This window comes from Tenrec ecaudatus, unplaced genomic scaffold, assembly GCF_050624435.1.
Source record: "Tenrec ecaudatus isolate mTenEca1 unplaced genomic scaffold, mTenEca1.hap1 Scaffold_785, whole genome shotgun sequence".
Classification (NCBI taxonomy): domain Eukaryota; kingdom Metazoa; phylum Chordata; class Mammalia; order Afrosoricida; family Tenrecidae; genus Tenrec; species Tenrec ecaudatus.
The window spans coordinates 151,169-169,579 of NW_027459686.1; the positions used below are offsets into that span (position 1 = coordinate 151,169).

The following is an 18,411-nucleotide window of genomic DNA, read 5'->3' on the forward strand; positions in this document are numbered from 1 at the left end:
ATGAAACTGAGGAATGGGAAGAACCTGGTTACCAGATGAGAGTACTGAAGATGACTATAGGAAATTAAAATGATAACTCTGACTTGAATAGCTAAAATCTCGAACAGTTAAAACTATGGGGGTTTATTTCTGTTGTATTTTGTCATCGTGGTTAGCCGTCTCGATTCTTTGTTATGTTTTTGCTTAACGCCTGGCCTGCAGTTCTAGTTCATAAACCTGCAGACATCTGTTCCTCTGCTACCCCATGAACCAGCAGAGGTCTCCAAGTTGCCACTGGACCCACGGATATGGGACGTGCTAACCCCCCCATGTGTGTGAGTCACGAAGTACAATTTTCTCAATATATTTACATACATGTTTTACTGGTTTTGCTTGTCTACAGAAACCCCGAGGCTGTTCCTGTAAGATGACATGTGAACGGAGTTCTGAGTAAAATGAGAGTCCAGAGACTATCCCAGTTTTTCCCAAAGGGGGCGGTACTGCCCGTTGGGTAGCAGTGAAACAGTCCAGTGACGATGTCTGGGCCTCAAAGCATCCAGGGGCGCTACACAAGCAGACACCCAAACCGTATCCTGAATTAGGGGCAATAGTACAAAAGATTTTAATGGTCAGGTGGACAATGAGTGATTTTTTTTTCCTGTAAAAAGGGGTGGTAGGCCAAGTAAGTTTAGGAATCTAGGGGCTATGTGAACACCAGGTAGCAAGAAGAGAGATTACAAAGACCTTGCAGCTGGTCAGGGCCTCGGGTGACTAGGTAGCAGCAGGCAGCCACCATAGCTGAAGGTGTGTGCTCCTGAGGAAACATAGACAGGAAGTCAGGGCAGGAGTGGACACTAAATCTAAGAGAGCCTTAAAGGACACCGTGACAAAGTTGACTTTTACTTTGAAGAAGATGGGAAGGTGTGAGGCGCGGCGAGCTGAGATCTCAGAGGTATTGCAGCGCCTGTGCTAAGAAGAAATCAAGGCCGGTATGCAAGGCAGAACCAGGAAGGCCAGAGAGAGGGCATAAAGTGAGGGGGTGTGGACCAGAGTGAGATCAGTGGGGTACGAGTGCTTGGAGTCTATATCCATTCTGAAAGCTGAGCTGCGAATTAGGTGTAGACCCAGGCAGGGGGGACGAACAGTGGCTGAGCCATGAGAGGAGCATGGAAGGGAGAGAAGCAGGGTTGTGAGCACAGAGTCTTTGAAGGGCATTTAAAGAGCAGAGAGGAGGGCTGAGGGCTAGGCCAGAGGGCCAGGCTTCTTTACAATGGGCTTACATACTTATGGCAAGGAGGGCTCCCAGTGAGTGGGGGAATAAAAAAGAGCAAGGCAGGATGGAAAGAAGAGGAGAAAGGGGACTTAAGAGGAGTAGGGGAGGGACAGGAGGAAGTAAAGGAACAGTAGAACAGTGACAGGCATGGTGCCTGGCACTCGGTAGAGCAAAACCTTTTACAGGGCCGAGACTATTTTCCCACAACCATGAACAGGGAAGTGTAAGTGTGTGGGTGCCTATTTATGGCTGTCTGGTGATCAGGAAATGTTACCGGTATTTAGCACCTGTCAGGAAGGATTCTCAAGTACAACACATGTGATATTCCACCAGTGAGCAACATGCTTCCCCCAATGCTAATCTGTTTTCTACTTGAGGTATACGATGGGGTACCCCGAAAACCTGGAATTTTGTTTCAAAGCTTTGTATTTAAATTTTTTTACAAAACAACCTTATCACCTTCAAAGTACTCTCCATTACACCTAATACATTTGTCAATTCTGCGCTTCCATTCTTGGAAACATTGGTTTTTTTTTTCAAATTCAGCTGTTTGGACGGCTGACAGCACCTCTCTCATTTTTTTGCTTCATCTCTTCTATATCATCAACTAGCTGTCCTTTCATGTTCCTCTGCATTGGTGGAAACACAAAGAAGTTGCATGGAGTGAAGTCAGGTAAGGTGCATGGGACAAGAGAGGCATGCTGTTTCTTGTCAAAAATTGGCACACTGAGATGGCATGTGAGCAGTTGCATTGTCATGATGGTAAAACCAGTCCCCCATCTGCCACAAATCAGGTCTTTTTTGTTGCACATTGTTACACAATATTTTCAAAACCTCTAAATAGAAAGTTTGATTAACAGTCTGACCTAGTGGAAGGAACTCTAAATGCACTATATTATGGACATCAAAAAAATCAAATGAGCATAATCTTGATCTTTAATTTCACTTGACGAGTTTTTCTTGGGCAAGGTGATGACGGTGTCTTCCCCTGGCTTGACTGAAGTTTGCTTGTCACCAGTAATGACCTTGAGAAAAGTCTGGATCACTTCAGAGTTGTTCTTTCCAAGAATGACTTGTTTCCAGTTGACACTCCTTCTTGGTGGCCTGTCACAAATCTTCTGTTAAACTTCACTGAACTAAGCTCCAAGATAGTCCAGATAACTTCCCCATCTTTTTAATGGTCCATCATTGGTCTTCAAGCAAAAGTGGATGAATTTTTTGGACATTTTTGTCTGTTTGGAAAGTTGATGGACATCCAGAATAAGGTTTGTTATCGATCGACATTTTACCTTTTTGGAAATAAGAAAACTACTGGTACACTTGAGTTTTTTTCAGAGTGCTATCCTTGTAAGTTGTATTCAACATCACAACAGTTTCTGTGACATTTTTCTGGAGCAGAAAGCAAACTTTCACAGCCACACGCAGTTCTCTTAAATGAGCCATCACAAAAAACAAGGTGTGAGCAAAACTGCTTTTATGAAAAAATTCACTGTGACCAGAGAACCTTCCCAGGCGACGCCGCTGGGTGCACTAACTCAGAACAAGTTGCTCGATGCTCAGCTAGTAGGAACAATGCATCCTATGAAAGCTCCACAGAGTGGAGTTTTCCTGTTTTTCTTTTTTACCCACTCATATATGTTAGGTCATGATTAAGGGGCTGCTCAGATACCTTATCTGTGCAGTATAGTCTCCCCTAACACCCTGACTCTACAGTCCAGGAAAATGTGTTTTCTTCAAAGCCCTTGGCCAACTACAATCTTATTATTAGCTCTCATCAGCTCTAGAATTTAAGTTCCATGAGGGCTTATTTATCTCAGGTCTACCTAGAAAAATGCTTTCCTACATAGTAGGTGCTCAGTAGGCAATGTGCTGAATGAAGGATGCATGAATAAATCCATAACCTTCCTGAGGTTATGTGGCCATCTCAAAAAAGAAACCTTAAAATGATACCCAAAAGAAAATAAGTACAATAAACAAGCTAGTTTTATATATATAATAGAATCTTTTATTGACTGCTATTAATTATGAATCCTGTGGAAAATTACTTCATGTTCAAGTATAAGGTGTTGACTGAGGCTCAGTCTGAGGGGTAACTAATGAACATGGCCTCTCGGAGTCTGTGACCACACAGTCTCTTACTACACCAGCTGTGTGAATACCCAGGAAGTAGAAGTGTGCAGATATAAGATGTTTGTGAGGAAATGACAAGAACTTATCACTCACCTGGTCCTTCTGCTCATCTACTTTTTCTTGTAGAAGCATTTCCATATTCTTTAAGATCATTTCCACTTTATCCACTTGCTTTTCTGTGGTATTAAGTTGTTTTTCATGTATTTCCTGACAAAAGGAGGTTACCAATCAAAAAATTATGTTTTAAAAGAACTAACTTCAAGACATTTAAAATGGTATTTGGGCGAAATGTACACATCTACAAGTTACTAGCTACGAGCCTCTGTCTGAACATGGGATGCTAACAAGCTCTGTCAGGAGTATAGGTGTGGCGCAGGGCGTAGTGTTTTGCATAGGAATCCGACAGTGGCAGTTTCTTACATAGGCTTACAAAAAAACAAAAACAATGCCATCAAGCCAATTTGACTCACAGCGTCCCTCTATAGAGTTTCTGACAGGATTTCTTTATGGGAATAGATAGGCTTATCTTTTTCCCTCGGATCATCTGGTGGATTTGAACTGTCAATCTCGCTGTCAGCAGTCCAATACTTATCTGGTAATGTAACCACTATTCCAAAGGCCTGTCATATATTTTAGCAGTTGTGTTCCTAGGTATTTACTCAAATGAGTTGAAAATCTGTATCCACATAAAAGCCTGCATACAAATATTTATCATAATTTTATTCATTATTGCCCCAAACTGGAAGTAATCAAGAGGTCCTTCAACAGGTCAATGGCTAAACAAACGAGCATATCTGTATCATGGAAATATTATCTAGCAAAAAAAATAAATGAGCCATCAAGCCATGAAAAAAATATGGAGGAAACTTAAGTACTTATTAAGTACAAGAAACCAGTCTGAAAAAGCTACATAATGCATGATTCCAATTATAAAGCAAAATTAAAGAGACAGAAACAAGGTCAGCGACTAGCAGGAGTTCAAGGAACAATAGAGGAACAAACAGGTGGAGCAGAGAATTTTAAGGGCAGTGAAATTATTCTGCATGAAACTTTAATCTTGGGTACAGGGCATGCCTACGGGCAACCCTAAGCGTCATCCTGAATGGGAACAAGAGACAGCAGTTAATAACGAAAACTGATGCTGTGGAGTTAGTTCTAACTCAGGGCAACACATGTATTTGTCAGAGTCGAAGTGCTCCATGGGGCTTTCTTGGTCATGATCTAACTCTGTAATTCTAACATCCCAGAAAACCTGATCTGATCTGTAACCACATGGAGTTTCTTTCTATCTCGTTATTTATTTTTCAATATGAAAACCGTTTGCAGTAGTGGTCTCATACAATATCTGTCTCTTGTGATTGACTAATTTCACTCAGCATCATGTTCTCCCGAATAATCCATATTATTGTTTTGCATCACATCTTTTAAAACAGTTGTATTAGCACTTCACCCACGTCATACAATTCAATCAGATCAAGAAAAGTTGTCCAATTGTTACAATATTTAATTCAAAACCTTTTTCTTCTTCCTTGTACTCATTGTAATTCATGTACTTATTTTTTTCTAACTGTGGCACAAATGTACACAAATATTTTCCAATTGCACAACTTCTAGTTGTATAATTCAGAGCGAGAAGAGGCTCAATAATATTCTTCATGTTGTACAACTATCATTGTTATCTTTTTTCAAACTATCGACCACAGTGACAGAAACTCAATGCTCCCAAAGCAACAGATCTTTCCCCTTCACCCATGGTAACTGTTGGTCAAGTTTGGTTTCTTTTTTTACAGTATTTTAAAAAATCATTTTATTAGGGGCTCATACAACTTTAAAAAAATTTATTATTTTTTTAAACAATTTATTAGGGGCTCATACAACTCTTATCACAATCCATACATATACATACATCAATTGTATAAAGCACATCCATACATTCTTTGCCCTAATCACTCTCAAAGCATTTGCTCTCCACTTAACCCCTCTGCATCAGGTCCTCCCAAGAGCAACCTCACTGGACACCCCTCCCCCACAATGTCAGCCCTCCCTCTTCTCTCCTCAACAGGCATGCACCTATGTTCCCCCAAATTTGACCATTGCCTTTCTTCTTTCCTGTGCTGCCCCTCGCATCAGTAAGCCCCATTCCTCTGACAGGGCTGATTCCCTCTCTGGGAGACCTCACCCCAAATCCACATGGCTACCTCTCAGGGACCACCATCAACCCCACCCCATCCATCTGATTCCAGCTCTCATGAGGTGACCTTCGGCCAAGTGACCTACATGATACTTACTTTGAGCAGATGATGTGTGGCTCTTTAGCGGCCTGCCTGGTCCCCAGCCAGACGACTGGATGGCCTGCACACTTGAACTTGTGCCCGTTCTGCTGCATGTTCCTATTATCGTGGACTCACACAGTGTTTATCCTTCTGTGCTTGACTAGCTTCACTCAGCATAATATCTTCCAGATGCCTCTACAACTTGAGGTGTTTCATTGTTGTTTTTAGGGATGTATTCCATTGTATGTATGTACCAGAGTTTTTATCCACTCTTGTACTGATGGTAATGTAGGCTGTTTCCAGCTTCTTCCTGCCCACCCACCAGCTTTTTGCTACTATGAACTCTGCTGTGATGACCATAGGGGAGGGAAACATCTGTCCGTGATCTGCTTCTTATTTCTTTGGGGTACATACCAGCAATGGTATTGCTGGATCATATGGTAGTTCAGTTGCCATCTGTTTTAGGTATCGCCATACTGCCTTCCAGAGTGCCTGTACATATTTACCAGTCCACCAGCAGGGGATAAGAGTTCCTATCTCACCACACACTCTCCAACATTTGTTGTTCTGTTTCTTTTGAAAAATCATTTTATTGGGGACTTGTACAACTTATTGTAATCCTTCCATTGTGTCAAGCACATTTGTTCATTTGTTGCCATCATCATTTTCAAAATATTTTCTTTCTACTTGAGCCCTTGGCATCAGCTCCTCATTCCTCCCCCTACCTCCGCCCTATCCTCCCTTTCACATTCTGTTTTTTTTTAATTGGGCTAGTTATGGGCATTAGGTGGGATCTTATGGTCATTTTGACTCGCATTTCCTGGGTGGCTAGTGACAGGGAGCATGTATCAGTATACCAGTATCAGACTGTTTTGACAACTGTGGCTGTATAAGTAGGTTTTGGGGTCAAGTAATGTGAGATCACCTGCTTTGTTCTTTTTCTTGGGGAGTTCTTTGCTTATCCTGGGTTTCTTCCCTTTTTATATGGAGTTAATAATCAGTGTTTCCATTTCTTTGAAGAATGATGTTAGAATTTGGATCGGCAATGCATTTTATTTGTAGATTGTTTTAGATAGTATCAACATTCTCACAATACTGAGTCTTCTGATCCACAAACACGGAATATGCTTCCATTTGTGTAGATCCCGGTTGGCTTCTTATAGTAATGTTCTATAGTTTTCTTCGTACAAGTCTTGGTTTTTGGTTAAGTTTATTCCCAGGTATTTCAGCTTTTGCAAAGGATACTGATTCCTTGGTATCTTTTTCTGTACCCCCATCCCTGGTATAGAAGAAGTCAATTGTTACTCTTGTATACTGCTACTCTACTAAACTCCTCTATGACTTCCAGCTAGTCTCTTGTGGACCCTTTAGGATTCTCAATATATAAAATCATATTATTTGCAAACAGTGAAGTTTCACTTCTTATAATGAGATTCTTGAGGCTCTTGCTATCTATATTTTCAACTTGTCTTTTCAGAAAGGTTGTAGGAATTCACTCTCTTTTTAAGATTTAATTCCTTTATGCTACTCTTCTAAATAAAGCAGATTTATAAAAAACTATGATATTCCATGTTCTTTTCCCCCAGGCTTCCTGGCTATGTGTGGGGCAGTGTATGTCTCCATATCTTTAAGTTGTTGCTCTCATATTCCCACTCTGCACTGCCCACTCACCTGCTCTTTCACCTGGTGACCAGCCCGATCCATCTTCAGTGTCAGCAACTGAACGGGTACTTGATTTTTCTCATTTTGAGCCTTGTGGACAAAGGCCTCCTCACCCAGGTGAAGGATCCTATGGTTGAGCTGAGATAACTGATCCTTGTATTTCTGACTCTAGAGCAAAAAAGGGTAAAACAATGATTGAAAACAAAAACGAAGCCCCAGCAGATCCTTTCAGTGGTTAATGAGGGGTAATTTTGTCTCACTGTGGGACGTGGCAACATCTGGAGGCATTTTTCATGGTCATAATTGGGGTAGGTAGGGGTGGCTACTGACATGTAGAAATGCTACTAAATATCCTACAGTGTATAGGACAGCCCCTATACAGACTTATCCAGTCTCACACAGCAATGATGCTGAAGTTGAGAACTCTGCTTTATTCCTGAGAAGAAGTGAGAATACATCTAGACCATTAAGAACATTCAAACCACTGTTCTGAAGGCCTCCCACTTTTATCTAAGTTATGTAAAACATCGTGTTAAGGGGGGGGGGAGGAAGAAACTTAAAGCATATGAATCTCTTCAAAAGGACCTCTGACCTGTCCCTGATATCCAAATCTATCTGGCAGTAAGTTGTTGATATTCTCAGTACCACTGGGCCAGGAAATTAGAGTGTCTGACAGATGTCCTCTTGGTGTATACACAAATGGCCGTGTGTTCCAACAGTTGCTAGAAAATTTCTCAGTTTTTCACCATAGAGATTTCAGTTACTGTCAACCACTGGTCAGGAGCATCTTTCAATAAATTACAATTTAAAAGAATCAAATTACATTTTTGTTGGATTGCCTTTCTTTTTTTCTCACAACAATTAGTTTTCAGGGGAGAGATCAGCCACAGTTCCAAGGTATTCCCACGTTGGTGTGAATACCTATGGTTCAGCAATGAGCAGAATCATATCATTTTTATCTTGTAGGTTTAATACGCACACACAAGGGTAAGTATAAAAGCATTTTATAATAGAAACTTGTTAAAAATGATTATGGAAACATATGTATGAATGTGCTTGACACAATGAATGTATGTATGGAATGTGATAAGTTGTATGAGCCCCCAATAAAATGATTAAAAAAAGAAACCTTAATTAAACAAAACTATCAAAATATGAAGCTACTGTTTCATGTCATATCTTTATCTATGCCTATATGCTTCTGAAGTGTTTTCATCTTTCTATTCATTTCCCAAAGAATTCTCACTCTTCAATTTATGTCATGTCAAATGGGAGTTTTGTCATGTTCAAGGGATGCAAATCATGTTCGTTTTAAATGTCCTCTGAGCTTGGGAACACAGAGCAGTGTGGAAGGCAGATAAGGCTGCGTCAGGTGGATGGGTCGTTCCCAATGAGGAGCTCGTCAGACAGTCCTTGCTACCCTCCAGGAGGAGCAGGTATGGCGCCGTAACAGAACACACGCCGTGGTACATTTTCCTGTCCTTCTTCCTCCTCCCCAGCGCAGCTTTCCATTCTCTTCAGATGTCTTCCTGAGAAGTCTCTGTGATCATCCTTGAGAAAATATAAAGAGGATTCCTTTGAAACCCAGAAAGAGAGTCTCCAAAGCCTTCTGAGGTGACTTGCCTTGAATTCATCTTTGAGGTCTTCCCGACCTTCATTAAAACGCTAAAAAGTATTGTGTTATGTGGAGCAGCAGCATTCCTGTAAACTTGTGGGGAAACTTAATTAATTTGGGAATATTCACTTGAGTTTTGTTAAAAATGTGATAGCCCTGATGTAAATGAAAATTGATTTTTTAAAATTTATGTTTTTCCCAGATCATTTTATTAGGGCATAATCCAGACATCATACCAATAGCTCTATCAGATCAAGCAGCGTTGTGCAATTACTGCATATAATCAATTTCTTCCTTTTCATACTACGTGATATCAGCTCCCCATTACCTCTTTCCTCCCCATCAATACACCCCAAGAACTCTTACTCCAGTTATTACCTCTACAGATTCACCCAATCTGGGTTTGATAAACCCCCAAACACAGAAAGATACATAACAGAGAATCAAGAAAGGTACCAAAATAACAAAATACAGCAGAGATAAGACCTAATCTAGAAAACAACAGCAAAACCCAGAAAATATTAAAAACTAGATAAAAGTCAAAGTGTATCTAAAGGGAGCTCAAATAACAAGATTTTAACCATTCAAGCCCTATTTATCATTTTAATTTACTATAATCGTCTTTCCAATACCAGCTGCCTGATAACCAGGTTATTCCTATCCCTCAGTGATAGTCAGAGGGGGGCCACTGGAGGCTTATTCCCTGTGGAGAACCTGAACATGTATTTTGGGCTCCCACTGTCAGCCATAGCTTTGTGAACACCAGAATTTCACAAATTTCAGCTCTGACAGCACGCCCTTCTTCAGATCTGGTTTATATAATTGATAATCCTTGGATCATCGATGATCGTGTGCTTCTTCCAGGTGAGTTTACTGACATCTCACTTAGATGGGTGCTTATTTGAAACAAGCTCCAATTATTTCCAACAGGGTTTTGTGGAGACCTTGGGTTTTTCTCTCTCTATAAAATCATACCATCTGCAAATAACTAGAGCTTAATTTCTCTTTGCCCAATTGCACTCCCTTAATCTCTTGTTGCCTTTTGATTCTGGCTAGGATCTAGCACAATGCTGAATAAAAGTGAGGATAATGGGCATCTTTGTCTGGTTCCCATTTTCAATTGCAATGATTTCAGCTTTTCTCCATCCAGTATGATACTGGCTGTTGGATATTAAGACATGGACTTTAGTATATTGAAGAATTTCCTTATATTTAATTATTGTTTTTATTAGGAATGGGTGTTGGATATTGTCAAATGCTTTTACTACATCCATCAATATGATCATCTGGTTCTTCTATATTTTGTTTATATGGTGGTATGAATCCCATTTGGGCATGAAGTATTATTATTATTTTGATATGTTGTTGAATTCTACTGGCCAGGATTTTGTTGAGAATCTATGTTCATGAGAGATATTGGCTTGTAGTTTTCTATTTGTGTGAGGTCTTCCTTTCATTGTCATTGGTTTAGTAATTTTTTCTCCATCTTTTGACTCTCAGTCTGTTTTTGTCTGTGAGTTTGAGGTGTGTTTCTTGAAGGCAGCAGATTGATGGATCTTGTTTCCTAATCCAGTCTGCTACTCTGTCTTTTGACTGGGGTATTTAGCCCATTGATTTTCATTGGTATTAATTCCAAATGCAGGTGAGTTACTATCATATTGTATTATCTGTGTTTGGGAGGGAGGAATCTATTCATGTCCTTGTTTCCCGTCTAGATCTACTGTTTTGGGTGTTGTTTTAGTGTGTTGACTTCTGGAAAGAAGCACGGACTGTGGCGATCTCATAATGTTTTTGTGCTGTTGATTTTCTGACCATAGAGATATGGTTAGTGTTTTCGGCAATGCTGGTTTTGTTTTTATGAATTCTCTAACTATTTCCTTGTTTGGGAATACCTTTATTTCTTCTTTATATGTGATATATCGCTTTGCTGGATACAAGATTTTGGTTGGCAGGTTTTTACTTTGAAAGTTTGATCTATGTTGCTCCATTTTCTTATTTCCTGCATATTTTCTGCTGAGAGCTCTGAGCTTATTCCAATCTGATTACCTCTGAAGGTGACTTTTTCCCTCTCTAGCTGCTCTCAAGATTCTCTCCTTTTCCTTGAAGTTGAATATTTTGACTATCATATGTCCTGATGCCCTCCTATACATGTCCCCTACCCCCACCCCCCGGGTCTAACCTCCTTGGAGTTCTCTCCTTCTCCTGAATGGTTATTATCTCCTCCTTTATAGTACTGGGGAAAATTTCCTCCACAAATTCTCTTACTAATTTATATGTAGATTTGTTTGTTTCTTCCTGTTCCAGTATTCCAAACAAGACATTCATTACTTCTGTTCATGGTTTCTCACATCATCCTCAGGTTTACTTCAGATTATTTTACTCTTTTGTTTGTTTCTCTCATTTGCTGAAGTCTGCATGGTTGTCTTCAAGTTCATAGATTCAATTTTCATTTTCTTCCATTCTATTGTTCAGTTCTTTTTTGGGGGTAATTATTTTATTGGGGGCTCATACTACTTTTATCACAATCCATTCATACATCCATTGTGTCAGCACATTTGTACATTTGTTGCCCTCATCATTCTCAAAACATTGCTTTCTACTTGAGTCCTTGGTATGAGCTCATTTTTTACCCTCCCTCCCTGCCCCCCTTTCTCATGAACACTTAATAATTTATAAATTATTATTAGTCATGTCTTACACTGTTCAACGTCTCTCTTCACCCACTTTTCAGTTGTACATCCCCCAGGGAGGGGGTTATATGTAGATCATTGTAATTGGTTCTCTCTTTCTACCCCCACCTTCCATCCACACTCCCAGTATTGCCACTCCCACCACTGGTCCTGAAGGGTTCATCTATCCTGGATTCCCTGTGTTTTCAGTTCCTCTCTGTACCAGTGTACATCCTCCGGTCTAGCCAGATTTGTAAGATAGAATTGGGATCATGATAGTGGTGGGGAGGAAACATTTAAGAAATAGAGGAAAGTTGTATGTTCATCATTGCTACACTGCACCCTGACTGGCCCATCTCCTCCCCGTGACCCTTCTGTAAGGGGGTGTCCAGTTGCCTACAGATGGGCTTTGGGTCCCCAATCTGCACTCCCCTCATTCACAATGATATTATTTTTTGTTCTTTGATGCCTGATACCTGATCCCTTTGACACTTCATGATCACACAGGCTGGTGTGCTTCTTCCATGTGGGCTTTGGTTGGCCTAGAAGGCCACTTGTTTACCTTCAAACCTTTAAGACTCTAGATGCTATATCTTTTGATAGCCGACACCATTGACTTTCTTCACCACATTTGCCTTCAGTGATTGTGTCTGGAAGGTGAGCATCATGGAATGCCAGTTTAATAGAACAAGTGTTCTTACATTGAGAGAGTACTTGAGTAGGGGCCAAATGTCCATCTGCTACTTTAATACTAAACCTATAAATATATGCATAGTTCTATTTCTCCATCATCATATATAAATATATTTACATATGTACATGCCTATATTTAGAGCTCTATAAATGCTATGTGCCTTGCAGTTCTTTCCTCTATTTCCTTTTACTTTGCTCTTGTTCATGTTCAGCCTTCATTAGGGTTTCAGTAATTCCTCTCGGTTACATTACCCATGATCAAGCCCTACCAGGCCTCTTACACGCTCCTCACCACTGATTTTGGATCACTTGTTGTTCTCTTGTCCCTTGGTTTGTTAACCACTTCTTTTCCCCAACCTTCCCCTCTCTCATGTCCCCCTGGAACTGTCAGTCCCATTGTTTTCTCCTCCAGATTGTTTATCCCACCTATTTTATCTAGATAGACCTGCAGAGATAATAATATACACAAAAACAAGACAGAACAAAACAAAGCAACAAAAGAAAACAAGACAACACCACCAAAAAACAAATGACAAAAAAAGAAAAGCCTGTCAATAGTTCAAGGTCTGTTTGTTGACATTTGCGAGTGTTTGCTGATTGAGCCTGATGGGGTGCCATGCTCTGAACCCAAAGTCTATTTTTGATAATGCCTCGGGACTTCCTTGCTCTGCTTCCCTTGCTGTTCTGTTGCATGCCCTTCATGTTTTGCCTCAGTGTGGTGGGGTCAGATCGGTCTAATTCCCACACTGTGTCTCCAGTGTTGTCCCCTATAGGGCTATGGGTCAGCGGGGGATGTCCTGTCTCATAATGGGACCAGCCATATGGTCCTCTCTGTGCATTGGCTGTTCTTAGTGGGGATATTGTCCTTAAGGCTTGGTGGGCCAGGATGTGCTCCAGTCTCTCTTCCTCCCCCTTCATTTGCTTCGATTTGCTCTGATCAGACATGTCCCTCTCTCGGAGCTGTAGCTTCAATGCTATCCTCTGAAGTACTTTCTTCTGGGGGCAAGGGCTGCTGTCCATGTAGTTGGGATTGGGGCCAACCCCTCAGACCTCTCTACTGGTTCCTTGCTTCATGCCAGTATGTTGCATTCACATCTTGGAGCATGGGGTAGAAGTCTGGTCCTTCTTTCCCGGCGACGATATGAACAAGACCCTCCCTTTGGATGGGTTAGTTCCCTGTTCCCCAGCTACCCATTTATTTCATTTTCTTCCCCCCCCCCAACCTTTTTAATTGTCTAACATATGTATCCCTGGATTTGGTCTGGCCCCTGCCATACTACCACCCCAGGAATGTTTGTATACAGTAGCTTTTTCCTTATGTCCCTTTTGCATTTTTTTTAAGTTTACCTCAGCGGACTCATGTTGTATTTGTGTTTTGTGCTTGGCTTACTTTGTTTAGCATCATTTTCTCCAGTTTTTCCCATGTGGCAAGGTGCTTCATGCATTCATCACTGCTTTTCAGTGATGTGTAGTACTCCAGTGTATGTATGTACCATAGTTTTTATTTAAATCATTTTATTAGAGGCTCATACAACTCTTAGCACAATCCATACATACATCAATTATGTAAAGCACATCTGTACCATAGGTTTTTAATCCATTCATCTGTTGATGGAAATTTGGGTTGTTTCCAACTCCTTGCAATTGTAAACTGTGCTGCGATGAACACCGGTATTGCTCAGTTCTCATACAATGTTTTTTAATTCTGTTATCTCATTGTTTTGTTTCTCGGTTTCTTTGGGGTGTGAGGTTTTTAGTATCACACTTTCTTCCTTTTTTCAGAATTGATCCCCAAATCTCTTGTATGGTCACAAACATCATTCACCTGTATTCTCTTTCTGGTAATTTAAGGTCTTCACTTTCTGTGTATTCCAATGAAGTTGCGTAATCTTCAGTTGTTGACTTTTGTTTATCTTGATTTTTTGTGGTTACTACTGCTGACTGTTGTTTGCATGGCATAGTGATCCAACTGTAGATGGTATGTAAGGTTCTGGATTGTGTGTGAGTAGGTGGAGGAGGGAGGGGCAGGACTTGCTCTTTGGGTTAGTGGAGAAAGTTCAGATAGGGGCTGGAAATTGTATTCTGTTGAGATGAGGAAGAAATGATAGAGCTGACTGGGTAGAAGGAATAGGAGATAGGAATACATGAGTAGGATTTAGGTGACAGAAATAATCATAAGTGGTGTTCTGGTTATAGTGGTTTTCTGATAAATTAAAAAAGGGGATTTTAAGGGGTCTGCTAGTACTTGTTAGTTTATGTGAAAGTGTGTCTCACTGTTAAGATTCTGGCTGAGACTGGCTGAATTCCCAAGGAGGTTCTAACTGGTGGCAGTTTCTAACATTTTATATTTTCTTTTGGTTGAGGTTTTTCTCTGTTTTGCTTTGTCATTGTTTGTGCTTTGTGTGATTTTCTGTGTATGAAATCCAGGCTATGTAAATCTCTAGAGACAGTAACTGGAGTGATAGTTGGCTAGGGGCATGGCAGGAAGGTTGCGGGAAGTGGGAAGCTAACAATGAGTGGAAGAAGGAAGAGTTCTGACATTGATGGTGCTGATGACTGCACAACTCTTACTCTTGTACTTCTGCCAAAGAAGCCTCATCTCAATCTAATTATTATCAATGACTAGACAAACCCAAACTTCAAGACACGGAACAAAACAATTGCATGTAATATTCAAAAGTGCCATGGTCTCCAAAATAAAGAATAGACCGAGAGAAAGAGACAAGAAGACATGATATAAATGCCACATGTGATTCTAAGAATTATCAGGATGGCTGGCAGCACCAAAATGGGGTGTCCCTGACGGCAGTAATGTATCCACACGAACTTTCTGATTTTTGACAAGGGAGGTAGTTACTGCATTCTGAAATCGTTGAGGAACAAAGTCCTCTATAATATTCGAAAATAGTTTTTAAAGAAAGAAAGAAAGAGAGAAAGAAAAGTTCATTAGCTTCACATCAGGTGGTAATACTAAACCTGACTGTTGATCATTTCCATTTCAAGGCAGGCCTGATATTTCTCTTTCTTTAAAATATCAATTTCTTTCCTGTTGAAAAAGCAAAATTAACAATATCATTGCCAATTAATGTGTTTTCTTCTTCTAGTAACAGTCCACCATGGCTTGGACAAAAAGGCCCACCCCTACCTCCCCTCATATTCTACGGCCCAGATCCCTCTACACTACTGCTACTGCTATGATTGACAATAGTGGTGGTGGTTCAATCTTGATCCCAAGCTCCTAAAGCCAGAAGAATTTAGGAAAGTTTACCCTTAGGACTTCAAACCGATTCATTCCAGTTCCAACCCCTGTTGATAATTTGAATTTTTGACCTAAATATACTGAATCACAATAAATATTTTAGCAAAGTTCTCAGGCGATTCTTTAATTTTTAAAAAAGTTCTATTGATACATAATTCACATATATACAATTCAATAGTTCAATCATATCAAGATTGTATAATCATCACCACAATCAGTTTTGGAACATTTTCTTCATTCTTGTACTCGTCGTTATTAGCTTTCCATTTCCTTCTAACCAACTGTGTGAAACTCCCAAAGAACCAGTAATCCAGTTAGGGTCTGTATAGATGCACCTATTCTGGACTTCATCTATAGGAAAACATACTTTAAAAACAACAGAAACAACTAACAATAACAAAGTAAAACAGACAAGAACATTTAGAAAAGAAAGCAGAAAGTATTAAAAACTGGAACAAATTAAAAATGGAACTTAAGAGAGATCAAATGACAAGGTGCCAAATTTTAAACTAACTGCATCTCCAATAATCCCCTTTCCAATGCATTTTACATGCGAACAAGGCTGGTCCCATCCTTGGTCTAGGGTCAGATGGGATTCGTCAGGTGACTCTTTTTGAGGCGGAAATGAAAATTTTCAGCAGGGAGGGTGAAACCAAAGCCAGGTGTCACCTTGGTTTGTGCTGGTAACTGCCAAGGTCAATGGTATAGCCTCCCACACCCCTTAACGATTCAGTCTTAGAAACCCTCTACAGACTCAATGAGAGTGGGTTTAGTTTTCGCTTGCAAGATTTTGCCAGATTGTACAAAAGGAGCATTCTCCGTGGCAATCCTTAGTCAAGCAAATTACTACGGATTTAGCAAAGTATGGAACTAGCCACCCAGCAACACAAACACAAACCATCTTACCCTCACTGCGATCTGCTGGGAATGGAGTCTGGTAGTAAACTTAGGAGAAAATGGTTTCAAGGGAAGACCTCCTGGATTTCAGAACTGTAATGATGCAAATCCCCGCTGGTACCTTCCCCTGCCATCCATATTCTGACCGTCATGGCTACTCCATCAACTATGCTCCATGCTCGCAGCAGGTCAGAGTTGACTTTATCTTGAACTTCTTATTTGGAAGAAAAATCAAAAGGCAGACTGCCCTTGGATATGGCTACAGCAGTGAAAACTCACTGACCAGTGTTAGCACTCCACTCCCTGTCCCTTGTTCCTGCCTCAGTGTCCTAGGGCCCAGACCTACCCCTAATGCCGATATCTACATACAAATATAAACCGTGGTGAAAAGTCCACCTGAAATTATTACTGAGTCATGAACATAGATATTGTATTTGTCTAGGAAGGCCCTAGGATCATTTCACTGTACTAAACTATGTCCACCTGTCCTCACCATCAGGTGTGATGCGGAGTACTTTCATACAGGGAATAAGGTGGTATGCCACGATGGCAGAGGTAAGAAGGATGGGTGTAGCAGCTGCTCACTGTGGGGTGGTCAATGCTGCCACATACATACGTGTTCTACCTTTTACGTCTGAGACCAGGCATTCAGGTATGAGAGGGGCTGCCTGCATGTGGAGGTAGGCCAGGGCCCTTTACATATGTGTCATGTCATGGTCAGAGACCAATTAGGTTCATCCACTCTTGGCTTTCTGGAAAGTGAGGTTGATTTGAGAATACGCCCCACTTTCTATCTCAGTAACTTCTACACTCACTTTACAGAGAGGAAACCACTCATTCTGCTATGTGAAAACTGAGTCACAAGCTCAAAGGTCCTAAGTTGAACCTGGACAAGCCTTTACCTCTGTACATCATTTGTTCTTTCTGCAACTTTAAGTTCTTGCTGAATCCTTCCCAATTCATTTGTCAACGATGTGTTTTCTTCAGAAAGCCTCTGTAGCTCGGCTCTGCAAGCACAATTGACAATCAGAAGTAAGTTGGGAACCATGTGCCCATGGTTGGTATCAATGCGTAATACTGAATGTGAGACCTTGGGGCATTCCAAAAGCTATTCCCTGCTAGTGAATCCCGGCAGGGATCTAAGAAACAAGAATGACCAGAGCTTAAAATATATGCACACATTTTCCTCTTTAGTGAGACTGTCACCTGCTATACTCCAAGGTCATCACTGGAAGGAAAAACTGAGGAAGAAACACATATTGATTTATGGAGCGGCCTGATGCACAGTGAATACCTCAGCAGAGAAAGGCAGGTGTCACTATCTACTCCATGACCAAGGCTACCCTGGGCCACATTATTTCCTGACAAACAATTCTTAAATAATCTCTGCCAAGACAACACAAGTGATTTATGACAGGCAAGTATTTTTACCAACAAAAAAATCCCTAATGAGCTTTGAACCCATACTTTCTGTCCTGAACACATGTCGATATTTATCCCCCCAACTACGTCTTTGTCTGGCATCTTGTTAGATTCTAATTTTCCCAATCTAAGTAATCAAGGTACTATATAACCTTGCCATGCTTATCTTATGCATTATGTTCTAGTATCAAGCACAAATATGTCTCATCTGACTTCATTTGATCTCATGGGGCACTAAGGGAAAAATAGAGAAAAAGAAGTCATGGGAACTTTAAAAGCAGCAAAGGGTTTAGAGTAGGGCTGTCAAATAAATGGGACATGAAATTTGAAATGGTCACTCTGGCTCTAGTATGGGAAACAGACTGATTCTAGGTGTGTACACTGTGTTAGGTGGAGGTGGAAATCTACTTTTGGCTGCTTGGAGCGCAGATACACTGAAGATTGCTCATCCTATCTGCTGAACAATTAAGAGACTATGTGAAGCCAAGTATGTAACTGCCCTCACAGAAGTAATGGAGAACACACTCAGAGCAGAAGAC

General features: G+C 40.6%; 1 pseudogene; it reads right to left on the bottom strand.

The window, feature by feature from the left end:
- Positions 1-7,326: 7,326 nt before the first annotated feature.
- Positions 7,327-18,411, bottom strand: part of LOC142436906 (ninein-like protein) — an 88,836-nt pseudogene continuing 77,751 nt past the window's right edge.